The following is a 13900-nucleotide window of genomic DNA, read 5'->3' on the forward strand; positions in this document are numbered from 1 at the left end:
TCTGGAAAAAGTGACTTAGATAATAGCTAATTTTTTGGTTCATGGAAGAGATCTTATTATAATTAGTTCAACATTGTCATAATAAATTGTATTTCTTGTGTTTACAACTATACATCTTTGTAACTGTTTAAAAAACACTAGTAATAATAAGAAAAGGAATATTGGCATATAGTAGCTACAATTTTTCCAAGTCATGTTTCTCTAGGATATCTCGTGGCATTTATGATCTCATTATTTAATATTGTTGAAAGACATTAAAGAAATTAGGTTATTGTTTATGCACACTAGGTTATTGTTATTTCATGTTTACAATCTATATTATTATTCATTAAATTTGTGTTGGTGATTCATGTGGCCATAGGATTATGATTACAAATCAAGGAGAGGAGGCATCTTCTCAATTCTATTGATATTTTTGGGCATCCTAATTGGTTGGACTAAACATTGATTGATGTGATTAAAGGCCTCACCAACATATAATTGGCATGTTACTCCATAGGAGATATGTATGCTATGGCTTCTTAGGATAAGGTTACATTCATGTGTTGTTGAAGTATGCATTTTCTAGTAAATCTATAGTGATGTCACTAATCTTCCCTTTGAGAATAATATTTCCAATTTATATTTATCTCTATCAAGTTTACTAAACATGTTTTTATTTCTAAGTGATTATCTATCCTTTTTTTAATAATTATGCCGATATGCATTTTATTGTGAGGTTGCTCTTGGTGAAACTGTTGAGATTTGTCGTCCTCAATAGTGATCGTAAATCTCAACAGTGTCCCCTTTACAACTACTACGAAAAATCAAGCATTCAATGCAGACTACATGCGTGATTTCCCTTGCACTGGAATTTAGCCATAATTCCCTCGACACTGGCTTGAAAATCCTCGGCCGAATTTTATCCAGAATTCCCCCAACATTGGCTTGAACATCGTCTGCACCTCCTCTGCCAACACCCTCCACACTTCCTCCGCCCGGCAAAGCGGTCGGCAACAGATTGTTGATCGGTCGTTGTTCCTACTCCATTTTGTGCCAGATTATAAGAAATAAATCACTATGGCAAAGGAAATGGTTACCCCAAGCACCCTGGATGTTGTGATTGCAAATCCTTCACCCTTTGAGCTATTTAATGTAGTTGTGCAGTTCGTGTATCTCAAGCCCGTAGGGAGCAACAACACTAGAGTCACATTTATCGCCAACGATGGAAAGATGAGACTCAAGGCAATGCTCCCAACGAGTATGGATGACGAAGTAAAATTTGGGAAGATTTAAAATTTAGGGCTTATTCGTATTATTGATTATACTTACAACACCATTTAGAATCAGCCATAGAGGGTATTAAAAGTCATAAAGTGTGAAGTTCTTTCACCTACACTTGATGCTAAAATCAGTGAACTAAAAGTGAAACAAGGAAATAACGTGTGCATGAAACCTGAAGTAAAATCCAAGACATATGGAACCGTTTCAAAGTCTTCCGCTCATATTGTGCATGGGAAACATGGGAATGTTGAACCTTCTGCATGATTGGGAATGGCATGCAGAATTTATCCTTTAGTTTCTCTCAATCCCTATCCAGGCAACTGGACTATTAAGGTCTAAGTCACCAACAAGGGGCCTTTGCACACATTTTGTAATGCTAGGGGTGAAGGTAGTGTTTGCAATGTAGAGCTTATTGATGAAGATGGCACTCAAATTCAGGAAACTATGTTTAATTAAGTTGCAGAAAAGTTTGGAATAAGTTTGAATTGGGCAAGGTCTATTATATCCTAAAAATAACCCTTAGAGTGGAAAAAAAACAATTCAAGGTAGTAGAAAATTATTATGAGATGACTTTGCATGCAAATTTAGAAGTTGAAGTAGTTGAGGAAGGGACCCATATTCCATAATATAAGCATAACTTTGTCAAGGTTGACAAGCTTGGTCCATATGTCAATTCAAGGGACCTTGTTAATGCCATAGGAGTTGTTCAGAGTGTATCACCAATTCTAAGCATTAAGAGGAAGAGAGAAAATGAAGAAATGCCCAAGAGTGATATTATAATTGCAGATGAAAGAAAGAAGATAGTGGTAGTGAGTCTCTGGAATAATATTGCAAAGAAAGAAGGACAAGAGTTGCTTGACAATGCTGAAAATGATCCTATAGTAGTAGTAAGGGCAGCTAAAGTCAGTGATTACTCAGGAGTATCTTTATCTACTACAGGTAGAAGCACTCTAATGATAAACCCAGATCTCCCCGTTGCTCAAAAGCTTCGTTCCTGGTATGACATAGATGGAAAGGGCTCATCGATGGCACCTATTGCATCCACACTTCCTAACAGGACTCCAAGGGTTTGCTGAAATAATGGCAGAGATTGTAGGAAGAATAGCAAGAAAATGGGAGAAGACCAAGAAATATAAAACTGAATTTGTATCTGCTTTATTCAAGAATGAATTTACCTCTACATGAGCATTCGATATATTCATGTGAATAACTATCGTTACATAACTAAATTACTCGTTACAAAACTGTTTAACTACATTTACCCAAATTCGTTGTCAAACTAACAAACTCCACCTTGACAACAATTTTCCCATTCATCATCTCTCCTGCAAGCCAAGAGAAGCTAAACACCACCGCAACTTCTCTACTGTAACTGGCCACAATTTTCTCGTGTATGGACCTTTTTAAGAGCTACTTTTCCACCATCGATCACATGTCTCAGAAAATGATATCTCACATCAATGTGCTTGGTTCTGCTGTGATAGGCAGGGTTTGTGGCCAAGTGAATAGCACTTTGACTGTCACACAGTACACTCACTTTCTCCTGCGTTCTTCCAATTTCATTGAGCAAACCCTTTAACCTGATTGCTTCTTTACTGGCATCTAAAGCAGCTATATATTCAGCTTCGGTAGTGGACAATGCAACCGTGTCTTGAAGCTTTGACATCCAACTAATTGCTCCACCTGCAAGAGTAAAGACGTAACCTGTAGTAGATCTTCTTTTGTCCAAATCACCTGCATAGTCAGCATCTACATATCCGCAGACTGATCCTTCACTACCATTAAAGACGATGCAATGATCTCTTGTGCCTCTTAGATATCGAAGCACCCATTTCACTGCTAGCCAATGTTCTTTACCTGGATTCGCCATGAACCTGCTGACAACTCCAACTGCATGTGAAATGTCAGGTCTTGTAGATACCATCGCATACATTAAGTTGCCTACCGCATTTGCATATGGTACATGAGACATATACTGCTTTTATTCATCAGCTCTAGGACTCAAAACCGAAGAAAGCTTAAAATGGGAAGCTAGGGGAACATTAACAGGTTTCACATTATTCATAGAGAACTTTTCAAGTCCCTTCTCCACATACTTCTGCTGTGATAACCAAAGCTTACCATTTTTCCTGTCTCTGTGTATCTCCATGCCCAAGATATGTTTTGCTGCTCCAAGATCCTTCATATCAAACGCCCTAGAGAGTTGAGCCTTTAACCTGTTGATCTCTTCCATGCTTTTGCTTGCAATAAGCATATCGTCAACATACAAAGCTAAGATAATGAATATGCCATTGAAACTTTTGAAGTACACACAATGATCATACTCACTTCTTATAAAGTTCTGGCTCACCATGAAGGAATCAAACTTCTTGTACCATTGTCTGGGAGACTGCCTCAGACCATACAATGATTTCCTGAGCTTGCAAACTAATCTTCTGCTGCGACCTCGTACAAAACCTTATGGTTGTTCCATATATATCTCTTCGTTCAAATCACCATGTAGAAAAGTTGTTTTAACATCTAACTGTTCTAACTCAAGATTAAGCAACGCAGTTAGTGCCAACACAGTACGTATAGAAACAAGTTTTACAACTGGGGAAAAAATCTCATGAAAATCTATACCTTCAACCTGAGAATACCCTTTTGCTACCAGTCTCGCCTTATATCTTTCGATACTACCATCAACTTTCCGTTTCAGCTTGAAGACCCATTTACATCCAACAACACTTCTCCCTTCAGGAAGCTCTACCAGATCCTAGGTATTGTTCTTGGCTAAGGAGTCCATTTCTTCTTCCATAGCCTTTTTCCATTTCTCGCTATCTGTATCATCTATCGCTTCCTGATAACAAGACGGTTCCCCATCTTCAGTAACCAAAGCAAAAGATGAAGCAGAATCTTCATACCTTTTGGGAGTTTTCCTTTCCCTTGTAGACCTTCTCAGAGCGACTGGTTGCTGAACTGGTTCAGAAACTTGCACTGGTTCAGAAGCTTCAACGGCTTCCTTTGTGTCTTCAACACCTTTGTCTCCAGAAGTCTCTCCTTCCTTTCGACTGTCACCGAAAGATCTAGCCTCCAACTGAACTCGTTGACACGGCGATACCTGTTCCTATTCAACTCTTTCAACATTTGATTTTAACAAAGAGGATTCATCAAATGTTACATCTCTACTAATGACTATCTTCCGCAATGTAGGATCCCACAACCTATATCCTTTCACTGCATAGTCATACCCAACAAAGACATAACATTTTGACTTTGGATCTAATTTTGAACGTTGATTTTTCGGAATAAGAGAATAAGCATCACAGCCAAATATCCTCAAATGAGAATAGTCACAAGACTGACCTGTCCAAACTTCTTCAGGAATTTTACAATCAATCGCTACTGAAGGTGATCTGTTAACTAAATAACAAGCAGTAGATACTGCTTCTGCCCACAACTCCTTTTGCAAGTTAGCATTGCTGATCATGCTTCTGGCTCATTCCATAAGAGTCCGATTCATACGCTCAGCAACACCATTTTGCTGAGGAGTATAAACATCAGTTTTGTGTCTAACAATGCCCTCATCCTTACAGTATTGTTCAAACTCAACAGAAGTGAACTCACCACCATTGTCAGTTCTTAGACATTTAATAGATTTGCCTGTTCTTTTCTCTACCATTACTTTAAATTGTTTAAAGACATTGAATACATCAGCTTTCCTTTTTAGCATATAGACCCAAACTCTACGAGAGTAATCATCAATGAACGTTAAAAAATACAATGCACCTCCATATGACATAACAGGGGAAGGCCCCCACAGATCAGAATGAATGTAGTCTAAAACATCTTTACTATTATGATTGCCAACTTTAAATCTCTGTTTACACTGTTTTCCATACACACAATGTTTACAGAAATCTAAATTCAAGGATTTCAGACCGGGAAGAGATTTACGTTTCATCAGTATGTGAAGACCTTTCTCGCTCATATGACCCAAACGTTGATGCCACAGACGAGTACCTGCTTCTTCCTTTTCTGACGCAACCGCTGCTTCACCGACCTGAGTACTTCCTTTTAACCTGTAAAGATTTCCGACCTTTTCTGCCTTCATAACCATAAGAGCACCTTTGAAGACCTTCAAGACGCCATCCTGACCTGTAAACTTATAACCATCTGAATCCAACACTCCCAAAGAGATTAAATTTTTCTTCAAATCAGGTACATGTCTAACACTAGTTAATGTCCTAACTGTGTTATCATACATCTTAATCCTGATATCTCCCATCCCAACAGTCTGACATGACATATTGTTACCCATAAACACAGAACTACCGTTTACATTTTCATACGAAGTAAACCAGTTTCTATGTGGGCACATATGATGCGAAGCACCAGAGTCTAACAGCCAGCTATCAAAACTCTGAGAGACATTACATTCAGGTGAAGTTTCATCTATCATACACAATTCTTCAGTAGATAAAACTTCGTCTACCATACCTGAATCAGCCTGATTCGCTTCGTTCTTCAGGTTTTCGGATTCCTTCCATTTCCAACAGTCCTTCTTCAAGTGTCCAACTTTACGCAGTTCCAACATTTTGCCTTACACTTCTTGCCCTTCGATTTCGACCTGGAAGATCCCCTTGGTTTTTCTCCTCTTTCCTTTGAGCGTCCTCTAGCGACCATGGCTTCTGATGCAGCTGTTTCAGTGCTGGATTTCCTTCGTACTTCTTCAGACAGAAGAGCTCCCACGACTGATTCAAACTTCAAAGAATCAGCAGATCTGAAGCTAATTGAAGTTACGAAGTGATCCCATGATTCAGGCAGAGAACACAGCAAGGTTATGGCTTTATCTTCTTCCTGTATTTTAACTTCCATATCTGTTAATTGACAAATTAGTGTATTAAAAACATTCAAATGGTCTGCAACGCTTGAACCTTCTTTCATTCGAAGACTGTATAACTGTCGTTTCAGATAAATTCTGTTGGTTAATGATTTTGTCATATAGAGGTTTTCAAGTTTTCCCGACAATCCTGACGCCATAGTCTCATCAACAATGTTGAAGAGAACTTCATCAGCTAGGCATAACCGGATGGTACTGAGTGCTCGGGCATCCAAGTCCTCCCAGTCTGTAGTAGTCATGGTTGCAGGTTTCCTAGTTACTCCATCTAATGCCTTGTGCAACCCTTGTTGCACTAGCAGATCCTTAACCTTCAGTTTCCAAAGAGCAAAATTGCTCTTTCCGGTGAATTTCTCCACCTCGAATCTTGCATTCGACATCTTGGCCATTTTTCCTCCTTCCTAGGGTTTCAGTCTTTCTAAAAAAAACAAATAACCTCCCCAATTCAAACAGAAAGACAAGTTTCAAATCCTTTGTGTCTTGCAAACCCTTTTGTTTTTCTAGTTTCAAAACATTCTTGCAAATCTCTTGCAAACTTTTTCTTCTACAATATTTGTAAAAACAACATCCTTTTCAATCTTTGCTGTCTTTAAAAAAAAAATTCTGAACAACCTTTTCAATATGTTGTTCTACAATATTTGGAAAAAAAACAACAACCTTTTCAATCTCTGCTGTCTTAAAAAAATTTCTGAACAACCTTTTCAATCTGCTGCTGTCTTTAAAAAAATTTCTGCAAACCCTTCCTTTTTTTTTTCAATATTTTTATAAAAACCACAACTTTTCAATCTTCAGCCTTTGTTTTTTAAAAAAAAATTCTGCTAAGAAAAAAAAACAAGTCTGGAAACTCCGATCAATACCCGGATTTCACGCTCTGTCACAAATCCTCTGCAACTTTATGCAGGCCCTCACGCAGGTCTTGGACTCACGCTGACAGCACGTATGCCTCGCTGGACAGCCTCCCAATTCGCCTTATCTTCAACGTTTGGGCACAATTCACACGACACTGTAATGAGACAGCGGCTCTGTTCACACGATACTGCAATGGGATCGAGCCTTCGCTGCAACCACAGCCTCCGGTGGTATACTGTTTCCACAGCAACGCTGTCAGGCACTCTCACAACAGCTTCGTCAGACTCCAGGGGGTTCAAATCACGCCGTCCACAGCAAAATTCGTCAGACTCCAGGGGGTTCAAATCACGCCGTCCATAGCAGAATTCGTCAGACTCCAGGGGGTTCAAATCACGCCGTCCACAGCAGAATTCGTTAGACTCTAGGGGGTTCAAATCACGCCGTCCACAGCAGAATTTGTCAGACTCCAGGGGGTTCAAATCACGCCGTCCACAGTAGAATTCGTCAGACTCCAGGGGGTTCAAATCACGCCGTCCACAGTAGAATTCGTCAGACTCCAGGGGGTTCAAATCACGCCGTACACAGCAGAATTCTTCACGCCGTCCACAGCAGAATTCGTCAGACTCCAGGGGGTTCAAATCACCTCGTCCACAGCAGAATTCTTCACGCCGTCCACAGCAGAATTCGTCAGACTCCAGGGGGTTCAAATCACGCCATCCACAGCAGAATTCTTCATGCCGTCCACAGCAGAATTCTTCTACAGCGTTAACAATGGTGGGTTTGATCACAGGTTCGCACAGCAGGGGTTCGTCCAGGCTCTGATACCACTTGCTGAAATAATGGCAGAGATTGTAGGAAGAATAGCAAGAAAATGGGAGAAGACCAAGAAATATAAAACTGAATTTATATCTGCTTTATTCAAGAATGAATTTACCTCTACATGAGCATTCGATATATTCATGTGAATAACTATCGTTACATAACTAAATTACTCGTTACAAAACTGTTTAACTACATTTACCCAAATTCGTTGTCAAACTAACAGGGTTGGTTCCAAGTCCTTGTATTCTAAGCGTGCATTTCTTTCCCAAATCATTGAGCCTTAAGTAGGTGAGTAAAACCAAACGACTTCAATGTTAGAGTATATATCATCTTTTTTAAGCCTGATCAACCAATGTGGTACTGTGCTTGCAATACTTGCAATCGGAAAGTAAGTGGAGAGATTGGCTCAGGTTAGTAGTGTGAAGGTTGTGAGAAGCATGAAACTGAGTGAAACCTAAGGTATATTATGGTGGTAAAGGCATTTGACATAAGTGGTGAAGCCTGGATTTCTGTTTTCAATGACCAAGTAGAGAAAATCCTTCAGTATACAGAAGATGAGCTTGCAGCTATTAGATCTAAGGAAGCGGATGAAAAGGCATACCAGATAGAGCTTAAGAAGGCTATGTGGGTTCCTCACATCCTTCGTATCAGCGTAGGACAGTCTGAATACATGAATGAGATGAGGCAATGCATTACAGTTCGTTCATGCAACCCCGTGGATTGGATTGGTGAATGCAAGTATTTGTTAGAAGAAATCTCAAAAATGAAGACCCAAGTGTAGAGTTAGTGGATTCTGATTTCTTTGGAGTGAGTGCATGGAAACATGCAAACCCAATCTAATTAGATGTGGTCGATGCATCTCCTCATTAACAAAATGTCACATGTGTAATCTTCATTACTGCAGCTTCTATTCGTCTCCTCTCTTTTTTTGGTTTTTTGTTTTTTCCCTTCAGAGGCTCCATACAAGGCAAAAGCGGATCAGAGGTAGGCAAGAATTGAACCAACCTATAGAAAATCTTATCATGTTATTACCTTGTTGCACACTTGTAACATTAGATTTGAACGATTGTTTCGTTTCAGTGTGTTCTTCACTAGGATTCCCCTTTCAATAGAATAGGTGGGCTTTATTTACTTTCTGTGTTTTCCCCACTATGCATGGTGGGATGTTTTAAGTATGGATTTCTAAAAAAATGACATAATATAAGTATTAGTACCAGATACTTATTATTGGACTTTCTTTACCTCTCGAGATGGTCTTGGAATGTCAAGTAACATATTTAGTTTCTTCACTTTTGAAAAAAAGCAGTCGATAGTCATCGTCATTGGTGAAGAGCATAGAGGTGATGAGACCTCCTACGATGGTCCTGATTGTGACGTCGAAAAATTATGCATCGGGATTGTTGGTTTTTGTATGTAATATCTTTTACATATACTACAGTGTCCATCCCTTGACAATGCCTTTCATCCCCTGCCATCGATGTTCAGAATGCAGACCTTTCATTGGTCGGTTTTTTGTTGATGAGATCCTTCTCCCAGTCATATTCAAACAGAAAATTGTTCTCCAACAACGAGAAAATATAGTAACTGAACTTGTTACTATCACAACTCATTCGACCATGTCCAACTTCCAATATGAGCACCATAATTTGATTGATGTTGAAGAATATTAATGTGGCCAGTGACGTAAATAGATCCTCTCTTCTATCCATTATGACAATCAATAGAAGAAAACATTGAAATGATATTTCTGTAATTGATGTGCACACTACGTATTGGCGGGCCTGGAATTTGTGTGTTCCAAAGAACATACTTTGGATTTTTAAACGTATTTCACAGTGAATAAAATTTTAAAACGCTTAAAAGACAACATTCTTAGGGGGATTTCAACATAGCTCTCTTCCATTGAGAAGATAAAGGAGGTTCTGTGGTAAGAGATCAATTCCAAGAAAACATGGAGGACTTGATCTCTACATTAGATATGATTGATATTAAGCCATCAACTCAAAAATGCATTTGGAATAATCGAAGGACATGTCATAGACACATTGCAACTCGCCTTAACATGTTTTTGGTAGCATTCTCCCTCTTGTTGTAGGATTTTCTAGTGTCTTCACAAAATTCTCTATGGGAAGGGTCTGATCACAAGCCCATTTCTCTTGAAATTATCCAATCCATGGATTACGGGCCATTTTTGTATTAATTTTCTCCCATTTGGATTAAAAAATATGGCTTCATAGAAATGGTCAAAGCTTCCTGTAGAAGATGGGATATAGGGTCCCAATAACAATCTGGGAGTAGAAAATTAAATATTTAAAGACAACCATCAAGAAATTGGTCAAGGAGAGGAAAGAGGATAATGCATCCATAATTATCCAACATATAACCTCCTTGAAAGGAACTTCAAAGATAATAGAGAGAGACATTGTGTCAAAATAATTTCTTCTCCAAGAATAGAATGAGTTTGAATAATATCATAAAACCCTTAAGGAAGAGGAAGAGTGTAGCATCCTGAATCCTACAGCCTTCGGCTTCAAGCTGATAATATTAACACACAATCTTTTCATAATCAAGTAAAATATTTCCCATTCATCTAAAATCTTGGGAAAACTTGTAAATGCTATGCAAGCTCCCTCATTAGTTAAAACATATGTTTAGGACCGTCTCATTTACCCAGTTATGCAAGAGGTTTATGTGTCAAGTTATATGTCTTTTATGTGCCATGTGTGAGAAAACTAGGAGTTAATTAGCTGCTTAAATAACATGGACAACAAATGAAATGGAGATAAATATACACAGATAAAATCATAAGACAAATCTGATCAAGAATTTCACCCTCTAGTACTGGGCTACATCTCCTAGGACCTCCTTGAATGGTTAGGTCCTCTTTGGATTTATTGGTCAAATGTATGATTACAAGCTTCTTCTCAACTCAAATGGCTTTTCAGACTGTACCATTAGGTTTAGAGGACCCAGAAACCCCAAAAATGACTATTAGATCTCTGAAAACTGACTCTGGTTGATCTGGGCATGACCTCCTTCCCTGGTGGCCCTAGGCTTCCCTGAACTTCCCTGTGGAAAAATCACTTGTAGAATTATTCTATTGCCTCTAAAACCATTGTCTTCAGAATGTTGAAATCATCCAAAATTGACTATTCATTTTCAAAAATTGGTTGAAATCCCATCAAGTTATGGTCTTTTCAATTTTTCCCTAGGAATCTCCTCCAAATCTGGAAAACTTCAGTTAATCCCGCTAAATTTGGGGGTGGTTCTAGATTTGGCAGAATCCTCCAAAATCTCCGCCAACTAAAAATTGCTTAATTAAGGGCTAATCATGGCTTAATTAGCGCTAATCCTCCGTGGTTAAAGTTTAATGATAGTGGTTAAGTAGAGGTGGTCACATGTGCATTTAGTGTTAACCGCTAGTGGTTAACCCCTAACCTTCTCACTTAACCTTTAACAATGTGCGCATTCCATTACATGTCAAGTCTTAAGGTTTGGTGTAGTGGTAAGTGTTGTGGTTTGTGGAGGGGAGGTTGCTGGTTCAAACTTGACCTCCACCAAAATTTTGTCCAAACACGTTGTTGACCTTTGACTAGTGGGAGGGACACATGGCAGCATACGAGCTCGCCACGTGGCGCCCTCTTATTGGTCCACAACAAACCAATCAAATTATGCCACATCACCAAACTAGAAACCAACCACAAGGCAACACTTGGTGAGCCCTTATTGGGCATTGACCACCTTTGACCTACTCAGTCACCTGCCACGTTAGCAGTACGAACTGCTCACTGGGCAATACCTACAAGTTTTTTTACTATTGAATGAAACAGTCAGTGGGCTCTAACTTCCTCATACGAACTTCCTTTTGAGTGAAACAAGTTGCGTTGGGATCATATCGTTGAGATAGACGCGGTCATTTAAGAATCGATCAATTTTGAGCACTTTGATTTTTGAGCTAAGTTTTGCACCTAATCCAGATTCTGATCACCCTTGGAAGAATAACATTGAAACCATTTTGGTAGATGGCACTTAGCTCAATGAATTTGGAAAAATCAAGAAGGAAGTGGTCTCCCATTACAAAACGCTCTATTGTAACCCACAAGTTCCGAATGTGGTTGTCGTTGTGTAAATAATAGAGGAAATTACGCCATAGATATCCATTACAAAACGCTCTATTATGACCCATGGGTTTCCAATTCGATTGTTGCTGCGTATATAATAGAGGAAAATACTCCATAAATATCCACAGAGGAAAACACAGACTTTTCGAAGCAAATAACAGAAGAGGAAGTCAAAACATATTTTCCCTATGTCGGAACAAAGCACTTGGCCTAGATGATTTCCTGGCTCATTTCTATCCATTGTTTTGGGAGATGATCAAGTTCAATTTAATAAGGATAGTAGATTATGAGTTCAAAAAAATTGCATAGGGCTCCTTCTTAGCCTTATTTCCCAAGGAGGTCAGTCTCCCCTCTTTTGCTAGATTTTGGCCAATTTATTTGTGCAACCTCTCATACAAAATAATCTCCAAAATTTTAGTGCAAAGATTGAAGCCTATTCTCCAAAAAAGTCATCTTAGAAAATCAGGGAGGATTTAATGGGTCAAAGGAAAATCATTGATCACAATATGTTGGTGCTTCATTGATCCTCTTGTTTAATTGGTTTTACATTTAATGTTGGATTTAGTGGGTCTTTGATCCTTTGGTTTTGTTGGTTTTGTATTTAAGTTAAGATTGAACTTTTTTGAGCTAATTTAGTTGTTCTATCAAAACAAAATATAATTTAGTTTTTCCAAATTTTAGTGATGTCAATTTAACTCATTTCTAATTTAGAGTATTGTATGGAGCAAGTATTTTTAATAAATAAAAATGTATTGCAATAAATAAAGGATGTATTTTGTTTTATAAGATAAAAAGAAAAATGTATATGTGTATTAAAAATTAAAATATAATTTGTATATTATTATATTCCTTTTTAAGGAGTCTCAAATGTAATCTCTAATCATTACTATTATATTTGAGAATGGTATTTCCTTACTTATATTTGGTGTATTTGTAATTTCTCTTTGTATTTTTTAATAATTTAGACTCTTATGTGTTAATATTAAATTTGTTCTACTTCAAATAGGGTGACAAGATAGTTTGAGGACATTCCCAATGGTAGCACATGTAGCATGATCCGGTAGCCAACTAACCGTAAGAATAGGAAATGAAGGTTATAAAAAGGCTCATTAACATTTCCCATCGACCACTATTTGTTTCTCATTGACCAATGAAATTTATAATGTTTATTTTTCAAAACCAAATATTTTTTCAATATTATTAAAATTTTAAATTTTAAATATTTGCATTACAATATTTTAATTATATATATATGAACTTTTTTTATAAAATGACATCCCACATAGTCAGGCCCCTTGACACACTATACTTTGACGAGATACCCAACCTATGAACCCCTTTGACCAGTGGTGCAATCCCGAGGAGGGATGCATGGCTATTGACCGTTTAAGTCTTTGGTTCCAAGTTGAGTTTGGTGGCAGGGTTTTTGGTGTGTGTCTTTATTGTGATTTAATTTTTGCTACCCACCCTCTGTACTAACCTCAGGCTTGCAACTAAGGGTTATCACTTTCACCAAGGGGTTTTGGAGGTCATTTCTCTTGTTCGATGGTTTTGCTCTGCAGGTGCTCTGTGTTATAGCCTGGTATTCACGATGGATGGTAAGTATTGTGCCCTGTTTGCTTCGTATGGTGATATAATGTGCTTTGTTGGTTCTCTATGGTTTATTAGTGTTATGCCTCTGCTCATTCTCTGTAGCGACTCATTTCTCTGGTGTTTAGAGGGTTTCAGGTTCTCTTCCTCTCGCAAGTCTGTTTGTCTCTGTTATTTGCTTCGAGCTCATCTCTGTTCAGTTTGTGGTGATTTGTTTGTTGATGTGGGGTCTGGTTATGGTTCGGCTCTGTAAATCTCAGGTCTCTGCTTGGTTACTACATAGGATGACTCAACGCCCTCAATTTCAGGTAAGCTCCTCCTTCCGGTTTCAATTTCACTCCTTGTTTTTAAAGGTCCTAATGTTGTGGCTCCTTGG

The 13900-nt window shown here is 38.3% G+C and overlaps 1 pseudogene; it reads left to right on the forward strand.

Moving 5' to 3' along the window:
- Window positions 1–1059: 1059 nt before the first annotated feature.
- On the forward strand, window positions 1060–8594 carry LOC149208376 (replication protein A 70 kDa DNA-binding subunit B-like; annotated as a pseudogene).
- The last annotated feature ends 5306 nt before the right edge of the window (window positions 8595–13900 follow it).

The sequence above is a fragment of the Pinus tabuliformis genome, chromosome 1_2 (assembly GCF_031772625.1).
Source record: "Pinus tabuliformis cultivar Carrire ecotype Pingquan chromosome 1_2, CPIR1, whole genome shotgun sequence".
NCBI classification, from domain to species: Eukaryota; Viridiplantae; Streptophyta; class Pinopsida; order Pinales; family Pinaceae; genus Pinus; species Pinus tabuliformis.